Source organism: Astyanax mexicanus, chromosome 17 (assembly GCF_023375975.1).
Source record: "Astyanax mexicanus isolate ESR-SI-001 chromosome 17, AstMex3_surface, whole genome shotgun sequence".
In the NCBI taxonomy this organism is placed as follows: domain Eukaryota; kingdom Metazoa; phylum Chordata; class Actinopteri; order Characiformes; family Acestrorhamphidae; genus Astyanax; species Astyanax mexicanus.
Genome location: NC_064424.1, coordinates 25,243,016 through 25,267,267, shown reverse-complemented (window position 1 = coordinate 25,267,267; position 24,252 = coordinate 25,243,016). Strand labels below are relative to the sequence as shown.

General features: G+C 37.3%; 1 protein-coding gene and 1 long non-coding RNA gene across 9 annotated transcripts in view; one reads left to right on the top strand and one right to left on the bottom strand.

Moving 5' to 3' along the window:
* Positions 1–24,252, bottom strand: part of rpl35 (ribosomal protein L35) — a 657,733-nt gene that overhangs the window by 558,334 nt on the left and 75,147 nt on the right. Inside the window, exon 1 of one of the 8 annotated variants that reach the window (XM_049466274.1) lies at positions 14,675–14,679. The exons of 6 other annotated variants lie outside the window; for them this stretch is intronic. The gene's annotated coding sequence lies outside the window, so the exon portion shown is untranslated. Of the gene's footprint in view, positions 1–10,746; positions 10,752–14,674; positions 14,680–24,252 lie in introns of those variants that run through there. One more of the 8 variants, XM_049466273.1, reaches the window with a different exon arrangement.
* Positions 1,584–6,991, top strand: LOC111193833 (uncharacterized). The gene is made up of 3 exons (XR_002650745.2): positions 1,584–1,802; positions 3,772–3,861; positions 5,385–6,991. It is a non-coding gene; the product is annotated as an uncharacterized LOC111193833 (long non-coding RNA).

The following is a 24,252-nucleotide window of genomic DNA, read 5'->3' as shown; positions in this document are numbered from 1 at the left end:
TGCTTTGATGTTTTTCAAATATAAAAAATATAAAAGTGAATTTCAGTTAAATAATAACAAAGTGAAATAAAATTAATTTATGTTCAGTCAGTCAAAGTGCTTCCCTCTTTTAATTTTTTTTATTTCCAAAACTGCAGGATATGAGTGAGAATGAGCATATGTCAAATTTTCCAACAGCAGAATGCCTATATCTGCTACAATTATTAAGTCTGTGTACTGAGCATCAATTTAAATCCTTATAAATGTCAGACAAAAAATTATAACTAATATTAACTTATAGTTACTGTGCAGATTTTTAAGTATATTTTATTTTATAGTTGATTGCTGAAGGCCCTGGGTAAGGTGTTTTTTGCTGTGGTAAAGAAGTGATGGTATGTGGTATTTTGCTTAGCGTGCACAATGCACACGGTAATCCAGTCATGGGTGCACAGCTGACTGTTGACTGTTGTCGTGGTTTAACTCGGTCAGTGGTGCACCTGTGTTTTCCGCCGCCAAGAAACTAAAAATGTACCTAAACACACATCACTTCCAGCCCACCACGCCCATCAGTGTAGATATTTCCTAAACTCCAACGCTATTTTAACGATGCGTGTGCAAGAAGTGAAAATAGACTGTTGACGGGGTGTAAGATAGCAATGCGCCTCACGACAAGCCTTGGGCAGGGTGCACGATAGGATCCTATAAATTAATAGTTATACACCTTGTTACCCATACCTAATATCCGGCATGTACATTTAAGCTGTGTTTGTGCACACATACTTCAGAAAATACACAGTCCAGTCAGAATATTATGACTACCTCCTCTTTTCTTTACTCATTGTCTTTTTTTTGCAGCTCCACTGATAATATAGGAGCACTCTGCAGTTCTATAATTACAGACTGTAGTCCTTTCATACATGCTCTTTTGGTTTGTTGTCTATTCTCAGACACTGGGGTGTTTAAAAAACAACTCCACAGCACTGCTGACTCTGATCACACATTAACACAATATAATGTGGTGGTCATAATATTCTGATAGGACTGTGTATGTGTGTGCATACAAATGAAATAAATGCCATTTCAGGTCTTTGTCTCTTCGGCCACTTTGTGCTTTTGAATATATATTGTGGGCTAGAGAAACCACAATCTACATCTGCTCATTTAGTACACAACTATTTATAGAGCACGGGTTTTTTTGGTTTCATGGTTTCCTGTTTTCTTCTTTTCGTGCATACTAATTTTTACTGAAAAAAAATGCTGAGAACATATAATGCTGATCTCAACACTAAAGCGGTTCATTCAGATTTTGAGCTGCACTGGGGTTGTGTTACACACAGTGTCCCATAAAAATGATACGAAACGAATTGACTGCTTTTTTTGAACAGTATCCTTACAGCAGTAATGCGCTCTTTAGCCTTGTTCTGGTTGCTCTTGAAAAAGGTCTTGAGAATGAGTTTGAGTGTCCTTGTACAAAAGGACTTGCAGTTGGACTCTTCACTTCTTGTTTATTGCTGCCCATGTTTATTTTTTTTGTCTTTGGACTTTACCTTCTGAACATTCAATGCAACTCTTCATTGAAAAGATCAAAGAAGTGGAAGTGGAAGTGTCTCTCCTGCTGCGTTCCAGCTGCCATTTGGATTGTCCTGTTCTTAAGTGACGGAAGATATGTGGCTTGTTTACACACAGTCATTAATTTGAAAACTGAAGGTGGCATGACGGAAAGAGTAACCAACAAAAATAACCCTACATGGTTATGGTGTGACCATAGCCAAACAGTGACCAAGGATCAACCCAACGTACTAAGTTCATATTTCATATCTAAGGTAAGCTACCTCTACTTTATTTTTTGTGTGAAATGCTGGTGCAGAATGGACTCTTGATATGGTCTGTTAGGTAAACACATTTTGACATTTTATTAGTCTGATAATGTGGTGCTGCCTAAATGCAATGGTCATTGTTCCGTATTGTATATATTGAAATATTTCACATTTTCCTACAACCCCATCGTGAGCTTTCCCACCACCCCTAGCCCTGTCCACACACCACTATGTTTTAGAGAATCGTACACACATTGAATCCTTAAATCACCTCCAGGAAAACACTTGCTTTAAAATATCAGTGTATCAGAGACATGGATGAAATTTTATTACATTATATAAAATAAATCATGAAGTGAAACATAAATTTAGTTTAATTATGGATTGTTTTGAATGATGATATGTACCCATTTCCTACACATTTTTGATACTCTGCAGATTTGTCTTGATTCACCATCCAATGATTGTCTGTCTTGGTTGTTTTTATTAAGATAAATTTTGTACCTGTTTATGTCCCAGAGAACAATAAATAATAAATAATGCAGGCAATTTACATTTACATTCTGGGCCGAAAATACAGAGTGCCAAATGCTGAGCTTGATTTCCATTAGTTTGAATGCTAAGCAAATCCAGTCAGTTCTCAGAAATGAGGCAGATAAACTGCTAGCTGTGGATGATCTCCCTTTCACTTACCACTTTAATAATTGATTTTAGTCGTCAGTTTATCAAAGAATATTGTCACCAAGCTATTAAGGGATTTTTTGCTTTAAATGGTAACGGATAAAACACAGTAATTGTAACACAGGAATTGTTACGGATCACATGATTTGCTTCAATAATCTCGTCATAGTTGTCCATTAGTGGGAGGAGGAAATGGGCTGATGTGTTTTTAAAACTGAGTTGCAGTTTTTTATTTTTATGTTTTCAATTTCCAAAACAATACATGCATGTGATATGAGTCTTAGGTGCATAAGAAAAAAAAGCCCCCCAACACACAATAGATCATAATATTACAGAATCGTAATAGTATAATGGAAGTAAATCAAAATAATGTAGAATAAGGTTGGCTGCAGAACAGTTTTACCACTGAATACCTAATAACGCATCCTCAACTATTTTTATGCCTTTCAAATCTCAATAACACTAAAGTCACCTTCTTTTTTGTAGTTTTCCATTCTACCTTAAATTGGACAACACTAACATCCCTGCGCTATTATAGCTGCTGTACCATTTAAGGTGGAATGATTTTTTTTTAAACCAGAGGTGACTGAATGCAACTGCAGTGCATGAACCAATCTTAATTCTGCCCCATATTTTGTATTCAGGAATACACTTTCCAGACCTTCATCTTTCTGTGTTAGCATGGCTGATAACCAAAGTCCTGAGCTGTCTCGTCCACCCTGTTGATGTCTGCTACGATAACATGATATCGAACAGTTTCATGATGGAAAGTACTTGAAGGATTTGGGTGCAATACATTACTGTAGGGCACTGTTAATAAGGTTACATGACACTTCTTTATAGGTATATATAAACATATTATAAATAAAAAAAAGTCTGCTTTAAGGTCAACTTTGATGTCTGGTTTATGTACGCTCTCAGTAGCTGTCACATCATTATTATGCCACATATTATGACATACCAAAAATAAGCTACAAAGTCAGTTGTCATTACATCTTATTTGACATTTTATTCTGCTATCTGGATACTAAATAGGGTCCCATTATTTTGGTCAGTGTGATTTTAAATTCTCTTCCTTGTAACAGGTTATCATGCTTTTTATATGCTGAATTAGGTGGGCTTCTAGGGGCAGAATTTAAGAAACTGTAACATTATGTAGCTGAGTTCATTTGCATTTATATTCTTGTCTTACTTGTTGGCTACACACAGCAAACTAGCAAGTAAATGGTGTAAAAAAAATGATTTTCCTTACGGTATGATGCATTAAGTAAAGTTGTATGGTCTTTTATTCCAGTTGTGTGGTTTCAGTCTCCTCTTCCTCATCTCGATTGTGGCGCTGTGTTATAAATGCTTCAAGTTTAAGTTTCTGGACTTCAGTGATGAGGTGAGTACTCCAACCTAAAGAGAACAACACTACATATTTTGTTAATGTAAGATAGCAACTAGGAATTCATGACTATTACTTATCAATCTTATTGTCAGTCATATAAGTATTGCAGTATTGCAGATATGACCAGCTGAACCCAGACAGCATATAGTCTATATACACTCAACAATACAAAAACAGTAACTTGCTCTTATAGCCTTCAACACTGAGACCAGCCAGTTAACTATTATATAACACATATGTAAATCCCAAGAGAAGGCAGCAGCCTGAGGGGAATGACTACACACTAATGGTGAGTGACAGGTGGGAGGACATGCCCAATATGCAAATAGCGTGACCAACATCAGGTTAAAACCCCTGCATGATTGCTCAGTAGACCCCGTTTAACTACAGAGTTAAACTGAGCATGTGCAGAGTAGTTGGCTTGCCCTTAACTAGAGTTCAACTACAATTTGTAGATTTTGCAACACAAACTATTTGGTTAAACCAGCTTTTAACAAGAAACTTAATAATGTTAGTTAAGATTATTAGTTTTTTATAGTTTATGGTGCAATGCAATATTTCTTGTTCTACTGACTTAAACATCACCTTAAGGAGAACAATTTTTAGTTTTGTTTTTTAGTGTAGCCCATCATTACCAAAAAAAAGTTTTTTTTTTATTTGCTCATATAATATATTTTCTCCACCTTCTCTATTGCCCCTTTATTGCTGTCTTAAAAAAGTCAAACAATGTCAATATTCAACAGTATGATCAACTTTATTCAATACTTTGGTCACACAGATCATCCCTCACATACTTTAAACTGGTGCCTGGTGGAGCTTCTCTACTTCTCCAGAGTGAAATCCAACATGTCCATGTGTGTGGGAGAATTCAGATGGATGAGAAAATTAAGTTGTCCAATACAGATTATTCATTTGCCAGAAAATGGCTTTTGTATTTTAGTGTTTAAAGGAGTATATTTAGTCTGGGTTAGTCAGGAAAGTGTGTTGAAACAAGACTTCAATTATTTTTGTCACTACAACTCAATTAAACAATAAATGAAAATAAAAAAAATATGCCAAATTCATATAACTTATTTGTTTTTTTCTTACAACCCTTTTTTTAAGTATTGGCCAAAGGCCATTAGAACTACTAGAGTTTAGAGTGTACTGTTCTACTGTGTTAGAAGGCAGGAGCATACAATTCTTTACAGTATTGGGGACAGGTCAGGACTGCAGGCAGGCCAGTCCAGCACCTGTACCCTCTTCTTCCATAGCAAGCCAACCTTTGTAATGTGTGCAGCATATGGTTTTGCACTGTTTTGTTTAAAAACAGATGGACATCCCTAAAAATATATTGTGTTAAAGGCAGCATGTGTGCACTAAGCTCTCAGTGTACTTTTCTGCATTTAGGCAACATCATGATGCCTTAACACAGATGTTGTCTCTCCAGGATCAGTCCTGGATATTAGATTTACATGTGTTCTATTTTGTTCTGAATTTAATGTTTGCATTTAAACATGTTTCTTTGTGTTTTTCAGTTGCCCTGCTGCACAGCCCATGGACAAACTTGTGGCTTGGCTCACTGTCGAAAATGCTGTGAAGCCCACAAACGCACATGCTGCGAAAGGCATAAAAATATGCCCTGTTTAGCTCACCCACCAAATGATATCCCTGCTGACTCACTTCAATTGGTCAACCGAAATCAAAATGACACGCCTCACGCACCCTGCACCAAAATAAACTGCCCATGTCTCTGTCACCAGGACTGTAACTGTGAATGTCACAAACCCTAGTCTTTACATCCCCCTTCACTTATTCAGTTCCATCTTTGTCACTGAGTCCTCTGTCATTTATTCAGCTCCGTCCCCTGTCACTCTGTTAGTTATTTCACTGTCACTGATTCAGTGTCCTCCTCTATCACTGATTCAGTTTTAGTTCTGTTACTGGTTCAGTTTTCTTTTGTGTCACTGATTATTTTTTTTCAGTCACTGATTCAGTTATTTTCACTGTCACTGATTTATTGTTCCCCTCTATCACTGACACCGTTTTATTCTTGTTACTGATTCAGTTTTCTTTTATGTCAATAATGCATTTATTTTATCAGTCACTGATTCAGTTATTTTCACTGTCACTGTTCAGTTATTTTCACCGTCACTGATTCAGTTATTTTCACTGTCACTGATTTAGTGTCCTCCTTATGTTGCTGATTCAGCTCCTTCCCCAGTCACTGATTCAGTTCCTTCCTTAGTTCCTTTGTTGTTGCTGATTCAGTTCCTTCCTCAGTTCCTTTTATGTTGCTGATTCAGCTCCTTCCCCAGTCACTGATTCAGTTCCTTCCTCAGTTCCTTTGTTGTTGCTGATTCAGTTCCTTCCTCAGTTCCTTTTATGTTGCTGATTCAGTTCCTTTTCCAGTCACTGATTCAGTTCCTTCCTCAGTTTCTTTTATCTTGCTGATTCAGCTCCTTCCCCAGCCACTGATTCGACTACTTCCCCAGTCAATGTTTCAGTTTCTTTCCGAGTTACTGATTCAGTTATTTCCTCAGTTCCTTTTATTTTGCTGATCCAGTTCCTTCCCCAGTCACTGATTCAGTTCCTTCCCCAGTCACTGATTCAGTTCCTTCCCCAGTCACTGATTCAGTTCCTTCCCCAGTCACTGATTCAGTTCCTTCCCCAGTCACTGATCCAGTTCCTTTCCCAGTCACTGATCCAGTTCCTTTCCCAGTCACTGATCCAGTTCCTTTCCCAGTCACTGATCCAGTTCCTTTCCCAGTCACTGATCCAGTTCCTTCCCCAGTCACTGATTCAGTTCCTTTCCCAGTCACTGATCCAGTTCCTTTCCCAGTCACTGATCCAGTTCCTTTCCCAGTCACTGATCCAGTTCCTTCCCCAGTCACTGATTCAGTTCCTTTCCCAGTCACTGATTCAGTTCCTTTCCCAGTCACCTTTCCCAGTCACTGATCCCGTTCCTTCCCCAGTCACTGATCCAGTTCCTTCCCCAGTCACTGATTCAGTTCCTTTCCCAGTCACCTTTCCCAGTCACTGATCCCGTTCCTTCCCCAGTCACTGATCCAGTTCCTTCCCCAGTCACTGACTCAGTTCCTTCCCCAGTCACTGATTCAGTTCCTTCCCCAGTCACTGATTCAGTTCCTTCCCAATCACTGATTCAGCTATGTTGCTGATTCAGTTCCTTCCCCAGTCACTGATTCAGCTATGTTGCTGATTCAGTTCCTTCCCCAGTCACTGATTCAGTTCCTTCCCCAGTCACTGATTCAGTTCCTTCCCCAGTCACTGATCCAGTTCCTTTCCCAGTCACTGATCCAGTTCCTTTCCCAGTCACTGATCCAGTTCCTTTCCCAGTCACTGATCCAGTTCCTTTCCCAGTCACTGATCCAGTTCCTTCCCCAGTCACTGATTCAGTTCCTTTCCCAGTCACTGATCCAGTTCCTTTCCCAGTCACTGATCCAGTTCCTTTCCCAGTCACTGATCCAGTTCCTTCCCCAGTCACTGATTCAGTTCCTTTCCCAGTCACTGATTCAGTTCCTTTCCCAGTCACCTTTCCCAGTCACTGATCCCGTTCCTTCCCCAGTCACTGATCCAGTTCCTTCCCCAGTCACTGATTCAGTTCCTTTCCCAGTCACCTTTCCCAGTCACTGATCCCGTTCCTTCCCCAGTCACTGATCCAGTTCCTTCCCCAGTCACTGACTCAGTTCCTTCCCCAGTCACTGATTCAGTTCCTTCCCCAGTCACTGATTCAGTTCCTTCCCCAGTCACTGATTCAGCTATGTTGCTGATTCAGTTCCTTCCCCAGTCACTGATTCAGCTATGTTGCTGATTCAGTTCCTTCCCCAGTCACTGATTCAGCTATGTTGCTGATTCAGTTCCTTCCCCAGTCACTGATTCAGCTATGCTGCTGATTCAGTTCCTTTCCCAGTCACTGATTCAGTTCCTTCCCCAGTCACTGATTCAGTTCCTTCCCCAGTCACTGATTCAGTTCCTTTCCCAGTCACTGATTCAGTTCCTTCCCCAGTCACTGATTCAGCTATGTTGCTGATTCAGTTCCTTTCCCAGTCACCGATTCAGCTATGTTGCTGATTCAGTTCCTTCCCCAGTCACTGATTCAGCTATGCTGCTGATTCAGTTCCTTTCACAGTCACTGATTCAGTTGTTTCCTCAGTTTCTTTTGGTTAAAGCATGCAAAAGCTACAAGATCTAGTAAACAGTTGTTAAAGCCTGAGTGTTGTTCTGAAATTGTGCTTCACACATAGGTCTGTACAGTGCACGGAGGGAATTAATCACGGTGTGAAGTATTAGAGCACCACCAGGGGGATAAACTATAGTGGGTTTTCATTCAATATTCGTTTGCACAATGTTTGCAACTAAGACAAGAAGCAAAGACAAATTATGCACATTAATTATTATGTATGTTTTGAGATGAGGCATTTCTTTCTATAAGACTACATTTAGCCTCCACTGTAAAGTAAAAAAAAACAACTGGTGGATGGGTCGTAGGATGAAATGATGTTAGTTGGGTAAACGGATGGATGGAGAATTAAATAGATGAATGGATGATGGCTGGATGGTTTAAAAACTGCCTGGATTGAAGAGTAATTAAACGTACCATAGTCGAACAGATATTTTCAATGGATGGTTGGGTATTTGGATAGATTGGATTGATGGATGGATGGGTGGGTGGATGAAATGATAGATAAATAGGTGTACAATAATGAAATAGACTATTTTTCCTTCTTTACATTTGAATAGTGTTTGTAATGCTGTTTACTGTCATAATAATATTACACATTTACACTTCTTAATTATTTTTCATTCTCTGGGACATTTATAGAGAGATCAGTCAGTTGCTTTTTACTTAAATTTTTAAATGTTAAAATCATATCAAGCCATACAGTTGAAACCTTACTGTCTGACATAAAAATCAGAATTTTGAGGCATTTTTATTACTTTCTGCAAAGTCAAAAGTTTCCATACCTTTAATTATTATTTGGTACCATGGACCTTTAGCTGTATGACTTGGGTCAAATATTTTGGATATCCCTCCACAAGCTTTTCACAATAATTGGCAGGAATTTGGGCCCATTCCTCCTGACAGAACTGGTGTAACTGAGTCATGTTTGCAGGTCGTCTTACTCGCTCCTGCCTTTTCAGCTTTGCCAATTAATATTCAATAGGATTGAGACCAGGGCTTTGTGATGGCCACTCCAAAACACTGACTTTGTTATCCTGAAGCCACTTTCTAACCAGTTTGGCAGTTTGCTTTGGGTCATTGTCTATTTGAAAGACCCATTTGCAAGACCCATTTGCGGCCAGGCTTTACCTTCCTGGCTGATGTCTTGAGCTGTTGCTCCAGTATTGCTACATAATGTTCTTTACTCATGATGCCTCTATTTGCACCAGTCCCTCCTGCAGCAAAACAACCCCATGATGCTGCCACCACCATGTTTCACAGTTGGGATGGTGTTCTCAGGCTTGCGAGCTTTCCCCTTTTTCCTCCAAAAAAATGACATTATGGCCAAACCATTCAAGTTCATCTTGGGGAGACAATGCCTGCCTGTCTCTTTCTTGAGGCTGGACATTCCTAACTTGTTTGTACTTGCGTATAATTGTTTGTACAGATGAACGAGGCACCGTCACACATTTTGAAATGGCACCCAAGGATAAACCAGACTTGTGCAAGTCCATACTTCTCTTGCTGATATCCTGGCAGATTTCTTTAGACTTTCCCATTATATTGCACAAAGAAGCAGTTTGTTTTAGGTGTGCCTTAAAATATTTCCACAAATATGTCTCTAATAACTCAGATGCTGCCAATGAACCTATTAGAAGCTTTCAAAGACATGGCATCATAAAATAGGCTGTTCCAATTTTTTTAAAGGCATAGTAATCTTTGTGTACGTAAACTTTTGCCTTTGCAGAAAGTAATAAAAATGCCTTAAAAAATCTCTTATTTCTAGTCACACAGTGAGAAACATGAATATGTTTGTATATATTGTATGTAAACTTCTGCTTTCCAATGTATGTAGGTAAAATTGGATACAATTTCAGGACAAAGCTGTCTTTCTGCTGTTATTTTCCATCAATATGTAAACTGCATTTATTTTTTTTACATTTTTATGTTTTCTCTTGTTGGTTAGATGAGCTAAATAAGCAAACTTAAATATTTGCTTAACTGAACTTGTGATTAAATATTGTAGATGCACCCTCCGAAAAGAGATACCAAGTTGTCACTAAGGTTGGAACATCTTTAGTACCCTGTTGGACTGTTTGGACCGTTTTTTATTTTATATGTGTAATAATAATGAAATAGCAATGTAACAAATCCCACTGTAACCATAAAAAACTGCACAATAATTTCATTCAGACAACTCAAAATTGTAGTTAAAAAGGTATTAATGCTCAACTTACTAAACAAATGTGGGGATTAAATCAGGCTCATAAAGACAGTTATGTGGGGATGATTTTTTTGTGTTTGATCTAAGCTCAACCTTGTTGTACCTTGAGGGTGGTTAACAAGTGCTTTTCATTTCTTTGAGAAGGCTATGATATATGTATGCTTCAATATTGTATTAATATATTAATAAACCATTTTATTGGCATTTCTTTTTGTCTGGTTACATTAGTATGATTGTGGGGCACGTGTTCTGTTTTCTGTCCTTCAAAGTAACTTTCTGGGTATATTATACATGCATAGTATACAGTCATGGCCGAAAGTGTTAGCACCTCTGAATTTTTTTTTTTTTTTTTTCAGAAAATAAAATATTTCTCCCAGAAAAGTATTGCAATTACTCATGTTTTGTTATACACATATTTATTTCCTTTGTGTGTATTGGAACAACTCAAAAACAGAGGAAACAAAAAAACAATCTCAAGGTTACAAGTCCATCTCCAGAGATCTGTGCGCAACACAATCAAGAGGTTTACAACCCATGGCAACCCAAGGTTGCAACGCATGATAGTCCTGCAGGCGCAGGGTGCATCAGTGTCAGCTCAAACTATCCGTCGACATTTGAATGAAATGAAACGCTATGGCAGGAGACCTAGGAGGACCCCACTGCTAAATAAGCTAGACTGCAGATTGCCAAAATGTATATAAATAAGCCAAAATCCTTCTGGGAAAACATCTTGTGGACAGATGAGACCAAGATAGAGCTTTTTGGTAAAGCACATCATTCTACTGTTTACCGAAAACAGAATGAGGCCTACAAAGAAAAGAACACAGTACCTACAGTCAAGTATGGTGGAGGTTCAAAGATGTTTTTGGGTTGTTTTGCTGCCTCTGGAACTGGGTTCCTTGACTTTGTGCAAGGCATCATTAAATCTGAAGATTATTAAAGGATTTTGGGTCGCAATGTAGAGCCCAGTGTCAGAAAGCTGGGTTTGCGTCCTAGGTCATGGGTCTTCCAGCAGGACAGTGACCCCAAACATACTTCAAAAAGCACCCAGGAATGGATGGAAACAAAGCGCTGGAGAGTTCTAAAGTGGATAGCAATGAGTTTGAATCTAAATTCCATTGAACACCTATGGAGAGATCTTAAAATTGCAGTTGGGAGAAGGCACCCTTCAAATATGAGACTTGGAGCAGTTTGCACAAGAAGAGTGGTCCAAAATTCCAGTTGAGAGGTGTAAGAAGCTTGTTGATGGTTATAGGAAGCGACTGATTTCAGTTATTTTTTCCAAAGGGTGTGCAACCAAATATTAAGTTGAGGGTACCAATAATTTTGTCCGGACCATTTTTGGAGTCAAATTTGCCTTTTTTTTTTTCTCTGTTTTTTTTTTTTGTGTTGTTCCAATACACACAAAGGAAATAAACATGTGTATAACAAAACATGTGTAATTGCAATCATATTCTGGGAGAAGTACCTCATTTTTGACCATGACTGTTTAGTAGCCACTGTGTTAAAGAGACTCCCAGGCACCGTTAGGACTTTTTTTTAAGGGTTATGTTACATGTAGTTTTAGAAATACTAAAAAGTTAAGTTTTTGTATGATAGACAATCCTGTTGCCTTTAAAAGTTGTATCTAGTCACACTGAAGATGCATCTTAGAAAAAATTGTAAATGCAATGAGGTCAAAGTAGATCCTTACTTCAGTTTAACATCAACAGGAGTTTTTAGTACTCCCTAACATGCATAGTGACTAAATTCACATTCGAAACTCTATGCAATAGTGTTGACTTTCACATTTTTAATCTTCCTCATGACTGAGTCAGGTATAAATATAATATAATATAGGCAAGACAAGGCAAGTTCATTTGAATCACAGTAAATGGGAAAAAAAGGGGCGGAGACAGACATTTAAATAAATCAGGGCTTTAAATGTACAAGACCATGTTCATGCTAAAGATTTATTTCCAATATATAGCTAAATGAACTACATCCCCAATTCCAATGAAGTTGGGATGTTGTGCAAAACATAAATAAAAACAGAATACAATGATTTGCCATTCCTTTACAACCTACATTCATTTGAATATCCTATAAAGACAAGATACTTTATTTTTAAATGTTAAAATCATATCAAGCCATACAGTTGAAACCTTACTGTCTGATATAAAAATCAGAATTTTGAGGCATTTTTATTACTTTCTGCAAAGTCAAAAGTTTCCATACCTTTAATTATTATTTGGTACCATGGACCTTTAGCTGTATGACTTGGGTCAAATATTTTGGATATCCCTCCACAAGCTTTTCACAATAATTGGCAGGAATTTGGGCCCATTCCTCCTGACAGAACTGGTGTTACTGAGTCATGTTTGCAGGTCGTCTTACTCGCTCCTGCCTTTTCAGATTTGCCAATTAATATTTAATATGATTGAGATCAGGGCTTTGTGATGGCCACAAAACACTGATTTTGTTATCCTAAAGCCACTTTCTAACCAGTTTGGCAATTTGCTTTGGGTCATGGTCCATTTAAATGACCCATTTGCGGCCATGCTTTACCTTCCTGGCTGATGTCTTGAGCTTTTGCTCCAGTATTGCTACATAATGTTCTTTCCTCATGATGCCTCTATTTGCACCAGTCCCTCCTGCAGCAAAACAACCCCATAATGCTGCCACCCCCATGTTTCACAGTTGGGATGGTGTTCTCAGGCTTGCAAGCTTTCCCCTTTTTCCTCCAAACAATTGACATTATGGCCAAACCATTCAATTTTAGTTTTGTCAGACCACAGGACATGTCTCTAAAAATAAAGGTTTTTGTTCCTGTGTGCATTTGCAAACATTAATCTGGCTTTTTATGTTTCTTTTGGAGTAATGGCTTCTTCCTGGCAGATTGGCCTTTCAGCCCATGTAAATACAGTACTCGTTTCACTGTGGATAATGAGACATTCTTACCAGCTTCAGCAGCATCTTCACAAGGTCTTTCGCTTTTGTTCTTAAGTTGATATGCACATTTTGGACCAAAGCACTAAGTTCATCTTTGGGACACAGTGCCTGTCTCTTTCTTGAGGCTGGACATTCCTAACTTGTTTGTACTTGCGTATAATTGTTTGTACAGATGAACGAGGCACCGTCACACATTTTGAAATGGCACCCAAGGATAAACCAGACTTGTGCAAGTCCATACTTCTCTTGCTGATATCCTGGCAGATTTCTTTAGACTTTCCCATTATATTGCACAAAGAAGCAGTTTGTTTTAGGTGTGCCTTAAAATATTTCCACAAATATGTCTCTAATAACTCAGATGCTGCCAATGAACCTATTAGAAGCTTTCAAAGACATGGCATCATAAAATAGGCTGTTCCAATTTTTTTAAAGGCATAGTAATCTTTGTGTACGTAAACTTTTGCCTTTGCAGAAAGTAATAAAAATGCCTTAAATTTCTTTTATTTCTAGTCACACAGTGAGAAACATGAATATGTTTGTATATATTGTATGTAAACTTCTGCTTTCCAATGTATGTAGGTAAAATTGGATACAATTTCAGGACAAAGCTGTCTTTCTGCTGTTATTTTCCATCAATATGTAAACTGCATTTATTTTTTTTACATTTTTATGTTTTCTCTTGTTGGTTAGATGAGCTAAATAAGCAAACTTAAATATTTGCTTAACTGAACTTGTGATTAAATATTGTAGATGCACCCTCCGAAAAGAGATACCAAGTTGTCACTAAGGTTGGAACATCTTTAGTACCCTGTTGGACTGTTTTTTATTTTATATGTGTAATAATAATAAAATAGCAATGTAACAAATCCCACTGTAACCATAAAAAACTGCACAATAATTTCATTCAGACAACTCAAAATTGTAGTTAAAAAGGTATTAATGCTCAACTTACTAAACAAATGTGGGGATTAAATCAGGCTCATAAAGACTATAAAGAAGTTATGTGGGGATGGATTTTTGTGTTTGATCTAAGCTCAACCTTGTTGTATGTTGAGAGTGGTTAACAAAATGTACCTACAGATGTTTCCTGTCTGTGTTTATACCAAAGCATTACATTTACTTTAAGTGCTTTTAATTTCTTTGAGAAGACTATGATATATGTATGCTTCAATATTGTATTAATATATTAATAAACCATTTTATTGGCATTTCTTTTTGTCTGGTTACATTAGTATGATTGTGGGGCACGTGTTCTGTTTTCTGACCTTCAAAGTAACTTTCTGGGTATATTATACATGCATAGTATACAGTCATGGCCGAAAGTGTTGGAACCCCTGAATTTTTTTTCCAGAAAATGAAGTATTTCTCCCAGAAAAGTATTGCAATTACTCATGTTTTGTTATACACATATTTATTTCCTTTGTGTGTATTGGAACAACTCAAAAACAGAGGAAAAAAAAAAAAACAATCTCAAGGTTACAAGTCCATCTCCAGAGATCTGTGCGCAACATTATCAAGAGGTTTACAACCCATGGCAACCCAAGGTTGCAACGCATGATAGTCCTGCAGGCGCAGGGTGCATCAGTGTCAGCTCAAACTATCCGTCGACATTTGAATGAAATGAAACGCTATGGCAGGAGACCTAGGAGGACCCCACTGCTAAATAAGCTAGACTGCAGATTGCCAAAATGTATATAAATAAGCCAAAATCCTTCTGGGAAAACATCTTGTGGACAGATGAGACCAAGATAGAGCTTTTTGGTAAAGCACATCATTCTACTGTTTACCGAAAACAGAATGAGGCCTACAAAGAAAAGATGGTCTACAATGAGGCCTACAGTCAAATATGGTGGAGGTTCAAATATGTTTTGGGGTTGTTTTGCTGCCTCTGGAACTGGGTTCCTTGACTGTGTGCAAGGCATCATTAAATCTGAAGATTATTAAAGGATTTTGGGTCGCAATGTAGAGCCCAGTGTCAGAAAGCTGGGTTTGCGTCCTAGGTCATGGGTCTTCCAGCAGGACAGTGACCCCAAACATACTTCAAAAAGCACCCAGAAATGGATGGATACAAAGCGCTGGAGAGTTCTAAAGTGGCCAGCAATGAGACTGGATCTAAATCCCATTGAACACCTATGGAGAGATCTTAAAATTGCAGTTGGGAGAAGGCACCCTTCAAATATGAGACTTGGAGCAGTTTGCACAAGAAGAGTGGTCCAAAATTCCAGTTGAGAGGTGTAAGAAGCTTGTTGATGGTTATAGGAAGCGACTGATTTCAGTTATTTTTTCCAAAGGATGTGCAACCAAATATTAAATTGATGGTGCCCATAATTTTGTCCGGCCCATTTCTGGAGTTTTTTGTAAAATTATGTAAAATGTTTTTTTGTGTTGTTCCAATACACACAAAGGAAATAAACATGTGTATAACAAAACATGTGTAATTGCAATCATATTCTGGGAGAAGTACCTAATTTTCGGCCATTACTGTTTAGTAGCCACTGTGTTAAAGAGACTCCCAGGCACCGTTAGGACTTTTTTTAAGGGTTATGTTACATGTAGTTTTAGTAATACTAAGAAGTTATGTTTTTGTATGATAGATAATCCAGTTTTATCTAGTCACACTGAAGATGCATCTTTGAAAAAATTGTAAATGCAATGAGGTCAAAGTAGATCCTTACTTCAGTTGAACACAGTGACGTGCAGACGCTATGGCCCAATGTGCTTGGGCCACTGCCCTTTTGCCGTCCTTGGCTGATATTGCCCTTGGAGGGAGGGGAAAAAATAATATAGGCAAATATGATTTCATATTTCAACTAGGGTTGTGCAATGATATCGTCTATGGTCATTTATGACCCAACATTGCGATGAATGGTAGCCATCACAATGTCACGCCCACTTTTTTGTTTTTCCAGAAACATGCACTGACCTGCTTTAGGTCTCCTTCACCTAAAACTTTAGCAGGGATTATACGGAAAAAGATCAAATCAGGTATATGACTTAAATGAATTAGAGTCAGGGATAAAAATTAAAATAGCCTACTGCTACAAATATGCCTAATTGGTATATTATTATATTATTTATTATTATTATATTATTATTATATTATTATTAAGATATTATTATTTATATCTAGGTTACAGCTTGTCTTCGTTTTTTTTTTCTACATGTCTTTATTAATTTTAAACATTTCAAGTCATTCACGCAAATAGAATAAGCCTGCTCGTTGTGTCGGAAACTTGCTCATTGTCAGCCAGTGTTGGGCAGGCTACTTTGAAACAGTAATCAGTTATATTTACTAGTTACTTCTCCCAAAAAGTAACTGAGTTAATAATGGAGTTACTCCACTATAAAAGTAACTAGTTAACAGTAAAAGTAACTACTGACTTACTATAAATTATGTAATTTCTATTATTATTAGAAAAATAACAAAAGAAAATAAACCCAAAATGTTGAAAAAAATATTATATACTATTTTAAAACATAGAAATGAAAAATGTTAAATGGTGTTAATATAACATAATATAATATAACAGCTGGATCAAACAGTTTAACCAGTCATAAAAAAGCGTGTCAATCATAAGGAAAGTGCGCGCGGCATTGCGATTTAAAGAAAAATGTTTTAATAAATAAGGTCCTATCAAGTGTAGTTAAATGTATAATATTAAATGGTATTAAATCAACATATTTATTGATATTAATTCAAGAGAAATCAGGCAAAATGCGCCGTGCCGTGCTCTCTCTCTCTCTCTCTCTCTCTCTCTCACTTTTCGCAAAGGGGAAAAGTGACCTATGGTCTGATGAGTTTTAAATTGTTTTTGGAAATGATGGACGTCGTGTCCTTTGGCCCAAAGAGGAAAAGGACTGTCCAGATTGTTATCAGTGCAAAATTCGAAAGCCAGCATCTTTGATGGTATGGGATGTGTTAGTGCCCATGGCAATCTGTAACTTGCATATCTGTGAAAATGGGCAACAATTCCACCTACAAAGCTTCAAACAGAGAGCCCTTTGTTCCTAAATGCTTATTGAGTGTTACTGAAGGAAAGGTGATGTAACACAGTGGTAAACATGCCCCTGTCTAAACTTTTTCAGAGTTTCCCCTGACAACTTGAGAATGAGGTTGTTGTGTAAATGGCATACATACAATGGCATGCAAAAGTTTAAGAATGTGTATTTTGTCTTTTGGGTAAGTTATGGATTGCATGGCTTTTTTTTTTCTTTAGATTATTCACTTTTATTTTTTAATTACTCTAGGAAGCCTTTTCATTTTGTACTGGTTGATCCATACGCTGAAGCTGCATTATTCACATGCCAACTACTCCAGCAAAAGCAGTATGATGTATTTTGGAAAAACAATGGATAAACAGAAGATGAATCCAAAACCAGATGACTAGAAACAGACAAACAAGAACACAAATCAGTTTAATTTGTTCATTAAGTTAGTGTCATTTGAACAATTCTGATTATGCTGATGTGTAAATTAGTAATCAGTTACTTACCTTAGACTGTCACGTCTGGTGCTGTTAGCTCCTCTGTCCCTTCCACACCCAGCTCTAACGGAGGCTCTCAGGTCAACAACTACACTACCCAGAATGCACCACCCGCTGACATCGGGCATACACCTGATAACGTGACACCTCACCTGCTTCCTCCAGGAAGTCCCGAATACTGATTACTGGCACTATATAAGAGCACACCACACAAACACCCACGCCGCGTATTGTAGGTTCTCCTCGTTACAAAGCGTTCTATATCTCTTGTCTCAGTTTATCTTGTGTATGACCTTGCCTTTGTTTTCTCGATGCTGATTATTGCCTTTGCCTCTGATACTGGATTGCTTGTGTATTACCTGGACTGTGTTTTCACTACTGCCTCTTGGATTACCTCTGACATTGGATATCTCGTGTATGAACTCTGGACTGTCTCTCGTTTATGGTATGGTTTTGTCTACATTGCTCCTGTTATTGGTGATTACCCATTTTTCTGTACCGACTACGTTTTACATCGGTTTATTTTATAATAAACACTGTTTGATCAGTATCTGTACGTGTCTGCATTCTGTACAAACTATGACATGGACATATAATATGATTCCTCTGCTGTATTCTGGTTACATTGTAAAAAGTGATTCTCATTTAAAGTAAATAATGCATAAAATTGTATATATAAAAAAGCAAACAATAAAATTACTTTGATGTTGTTTCTAAAAAAATTTATGTTTGATAAACATATAGGTTGAACTAAACAAGCTGATTAAAATCTACTTAATATTTCAGTTCAGAGAAACACTGATGAACTGAGTTAACACAACTTATTTTGATTCAGTTCAAATCAATAAAGCATTGGTTCAAATTTAGACATTTACACACGCATATCGGTGTGTGAATAAGGACTGGGGATGCTAGAGCTAACCTAGCTAGCTATCTAGTTGGAGAGGCAGTTTGTAAACAAGCTAAATGCTAGCGTGGATACTCAGGGTTTGAATAAGGACTGGGGACGATATAGCTAACATAACTAGCTATCTAGTCTAGAGAGGCAGTTTGTTAGCGAGCTAAATGCTAGCGTGCAGACTCGGTTTGTTGATAAGTACTGGGGGTGATTGTTAGTTGTTATTTTTGCAAAGCTGATCATCAGCACGTACTTGTCAATAAATGGATGCAAAAATGCAAACTTTTTCCTTTTTTAAGTCCTTTCAACGGCTCTTTTATTACAGTATAACTTTTAGGGTTCAGTTTGTGTCACACTATTCCCAGAGAGCACTCTTACTGATGTCAGCATGTAGTGTGGTGTTAAAACAAGCTACTCTTCCATCACTTAAGGACAAGTCTAACCAAACAAAAAAAACTCGGAATGTATGAACTATTGACATCAGCTTTTTGCTTTATACACATTTTTTTTTGTAACGTTTTTCACTGGCAGAAGTGTTCAACTTCCCTCCCAAGATGACAGCTTACAATATTTACAGACAAGAAATGTCCCCGAGTTGTACCCTGTGGTAACACCTTATGAACAGTTTACATAATGCTATCACATGACTTTTGCTCTATCAATATGCTGTATCTGTATTACGCTTACACATGTTCCAACCACATCCTATATTACACAGTGAAGTGATCTGTACCTGTTTCCACACAAGTAACAGATTAAAAACACTTTCCTAGTGGTTTCTGATTGAAAGGTCTGCATAAGCTCTGACAGTAACGGAATAATTTAATAATGAACAAAACAACTGAAAATGTGTGAATATTTTCATTTAGAGACCTGGACATTATAATAGTTCAATACACCTTTACAACTCACTCATACCTCACACATCACTAAGGTGGAGCTAGGCTAGGAAACATGAGAACCTAGGGGACTGCTTATCTTTATACTCCGCCTGTGATGTTTTCATTACACATACCCCTTGAACAAAAACATTTTTTTCACATGAAAAAACTGCTGCATTTTGTCTGTTGGATCTTCTTAGTTTAGATTCAGGAACAGTTCTGTCCATTTCAGGAACCAAAAATGATAGACAAATATATAATACAACCATTTATTGACACCCATAAGGGAAAGAATATCTTCTTCATCTTTGTCGTCATCTGCCTTGTTGTGGCAGAAAAGTTTATTGAGGCTGATTTTGTGTGTCCTTGTGAAAAGATCTATAGAGGACTTTTCTTCGGGATTTACCTTGTGATGCCTGCCTTTGTAGCATATGTTGCTATGTTGTGCATTCTAATAAACATGGATAAACCTGCTACACAAAGTAGGAGTTCTGATGTGGACACTGGGAGATCTCGTAACCTGGATAACCAGTCTGCAGAACGTGGAATATGTGATGTTAAATCCGGAAGATCGCATGTAGAAGCAGGTATGCTGACTGCAGGATATGGAAGTTTTGATGTGGAGTCTGGGAGATCTTGTGTAGAACTGGATTATCTGTCTGCAGAACATGGAAGATCTCAATTGGAGTCCAGAAGATCCCATGAAGAACAAGAGAACCAATTTTTAATAAGTGTGAATCATTCTGATAGAAAAGAAAACGCTCAAAAAAAGTCTGGAGATGCTGCCTGTAGTCCATATTGTCAGAGTTTTGTGGCAGTTATTGTTTGGATAGTCTTGTTCTTTAGTGATGGAAGATACGTAGCTTGTATTGCGACCGCACTAAGTACAGAACATGCTGTCAGCAGTAAAATTGCTCTCTGGGAGTGGTGTGACACAAACCGAACCCTGACAGCTAACCAGAATAAGGCAGAGATATCATATTATGCATCTAAGGTAAGCTACTGATTACTGATTTACACATTGATCAGAACTGTTAAACTGACACTAACTTAATGAATATTAAGCTGATTTGTGTTGTTTTTTTTCTGTTCCAGTTATCTGGTTTTGGTTTCATTTTCGTATTTTCGTTTTTTGCACTGGTTTATCAACTTAAGACTGCGTGGTTTGAAAGATGCTCACCATGCTGCTCTTCATGCTGTAAAGGATGCTGCTCTCCATGCTGTCAAGTATGCTGCGATGCAACCCCTGATGAGCTGACTAGCGCAGTGGTGGAAACAGATGGCTGAGCCATTTACAACCAGTTCTTTATAATTTACTGTTTAATAGATCATATGTGAGCGGTGTAGTGTAGTGACCACCAACATTGCCTTTCTTGTGACAGACTGGGGGGTTTGATTGACAGACTGAACAAGTCTATGACCCTACACCAATAAAATAAAAGATCTTGGGTATGACCTTTTACCTGTGTAACATTTAGATTTGCATGGAGAATATCAAGCAAAAGCAAAATATTGTATTCAATACATGTACACAGATCAGAGGAACAGGGAGTGATTTAAGTTATACTGTATGTTTTATGGCATATTAATGTAAAAATGAAGTAGTAGGACTGATAAGCTCTCGGTCATGTCATGCTTGCATTCACCAGCCAATTAAGCAGTAGATTATATCTGGAGTTAGAACAATCCCCTCACCGATCATGTTTCAATATGTTGGGGATTATTTGATGGGGCCTATTTTATTTAGCATATTTGTGAATTTTCTATGTTTCCATGTTGAAACCTTAAGCTGTAAGCTGTAGCTGTTAGCAATTTAGTGGCATGCAAGTCAGTACTCACACTCATAACTCATAACCTGTTTATACATTAGCTAAAGCTCTCCATTATCTCTCTGTACAGGTGTTTTTGTTATGCTATTTGTTTGTGCTCTCTGGGTTGACCAGAGAAGGATGGGTTCCTCCCAAGGTTTCTTCCTCTTAGTGTTGGTTAGTCTCAGTTTTTGCTTGCCACTGTTGGCACTATCACTGTGGTGTTAGCTTGGACCCGGACCTCTGTAAAGCTGCTTTGTGACAACATTAAATGTAAAAATTGCTATATAAATAAAATAAAATAGAATTGACTTGATTGTTCTGTGCTTAGCTGAAGCTGACTGGTATCTGAATATGGACCATGGAATCAATACACAATAGCTATAAAATACACAATAGCTATAATTTTCTCTGTTAATGCTTTGGGCATGTTATGCTTGAATTTATAAATGTTTGAATAAATCTTATCTGAAATACATTAAGTTTTTTATTTGTTTTTTCAGCCCAACTGTAAAATACGTTTGACTTATATTATAGTGGGTGTTTTTTCTGCTAATGACCATATAACACTACAAATAAACTGTGTCCAAAGCAAGATGTGAATGTAACTGTGACTTCTGTGTATCATCATGCAGCTTACATATTTATCCCCTTAAATATTATTTGCTTTTTTGTAAAAATTAACAGATTCTATAATATTCTATATTCTAAATAAATGAATAAATGTCCAAACTTTTGACTGATACTGTTTATTTTATATATTATATTATTATATATAAGTTTATATATTGTTATTCATGTTATTCATTTTATTCATCTGTCAGTGTAATGCACATATAACAGAGAGAAGAAAGTGTATTCCAAAATGTACTGTATATGATCACCAATACAGGTACATATTAACTGAAAATCAATTAATGTTGTTTTTACACCAAGAGTGAAACTGACTGACTGTGACACTGTGTACATTAAAATCAGGCTGACCAATCTACGCTGTGCTCCACTGAGCAACAGAGCTCTGTTTTCATTGTTGTACACCAAACAAATGACAGAATATCTCATCCTATTCAGAGCAGAACACAAAACATGTATACATATAATATAAAAATGTGAAAAAAGTTTAAAAAAATACATTCTAGAGCAGAGCTGGGGAATGATGGGGAGTTCTTTATAGAGACTTCATGGAGCTTGTTTGTCTTTGTCTGTTTGTCATCCTGGTCTGTTCATGTTCCACAAAGGTGACGTTATGTCATGGTTAAAAACTAAACAGGAAAATGCAGAATAAACATGAGGCAACTGCGGTCTAATGGTTCATAGATTCAGGAACAGTTCTATCCAATAAAGGAACATAAAATGATAGACCAGTTGCTAGAACCATTTCTTCCCAAACATTCTATAGAAACTTTTTTTTACCTTTATATTTATAGCAAACATTGCAATGCTTTACATTGTAGGAAACATGAAAAAAGTCTGCTATGACAAGTGGGATGACTTGTGGAGGACCAGACAGCCAACCCGAGGGAGGTGGGAGTTCTGATATTAATGTTGGGGTGACTAATGTCCCACCTCCCAGTAGTGGGACTCCTTTGGGAAAAGTGGAAACCGTGAAAGGCAGCAAATGCTGCATAACGTCCAAAACTGTCTGCCAGTGCTTTCAGTACTTGATTCCTAGTATTGTTTGGATTGTTCTTAAGTGATGGAAGATACGTGGCTTGTTATTGGACTATAAGTGCAGAACATGCTGAAAGCAGTCAGCAGACTCTTTGGGAACATGTGTGTATGCACATCTGTGTGTGTGTGCGCACGCACCTGTGTGTACAATACATCCTGTGACTGTCTTCTATAAATGCTTTGTAATAGTAAAGGTAGTTCAAAACACCAAAGAAAATCTAAAATTGGCCTGGGGTTTTAAAGGATAAAGCACAAATTTCACTCTATAGGTAGGTTTAAAATCGTTAAAGCATTTAAATGAACACTGATTCACAGTAAGAATTTCAATAAAACCCGATGCTTATTATGCAATGTTAAATTAGCATACATAATATGTAATATATGACAACTATATTAATACATAATCATATGTATTATACATATTTTGCAAGGAATTTATGCTGAGCAGCTCCATCTTCTGGTCAGTCGTAGAAAGGCATTTCTACCTGGCATAGTACAGAAATACTATAAAAAACTTTTTCTAGCAACACTTCAGTTTTTCTAACAAGCCTAATTGTCTCATTATCCAGGTTTTACAAAAAATAAGTGAGGATGGGGCTAATCTTTCAAAAGATATTAAAAAATTCAACTCAAGACCACCTGTTTATCCAGAAAAAAAGCATAACCTATTTGCTCCCATTAACTAGCTATTGGCCAGTATAAGGTATGTTTTTTTTCTGGATGACAGCTGGTCTTGAGCTAGATTTTACCTCCACCATAAATTTCTTTCTGAGATTTTTGTCATTTGTGGTGGGACTGGTATGTAGTTTAATAGCCAAATAAAATATCCAGAGAAAAATCAGTAGTAATCTACACGCGTGTCATTTTGAGCCGTATTACTTTTACATTGTACATTCCTCTTACATGTATAGAGTTTTTCTTCAGATTGTTAGCATGTACAAACACTTTAGTCAGATTGTGTAATCGGAATTAATTCACTCTAATTGGAGAAAGTCTTTGCACACAAACCTAGCCACTAATTGTATTCCTGCGGTCAAAATTAGTGAGGTCTGACAAAAAAAGGTAACTACAAAATCTAGCTCAAGACCAGCTGTCATCCAGGAAAACATACCTTATACTGGTCAATAGCTAGTTAAAGAGCACCAAGAGCACCAAAACATCATGATAAAAAATAAATTTCTTTTTTTAAATGAAATGGTATCACACACGAAAAAGTGATTTTAGATTATTTTTATATTGGCACACCAATATGTAAATTAATTCCTACTGATGGCTGCTGCCACCGTTATGGAAATGCAGATATGCACCGCTTGAGTGTCACCAGCC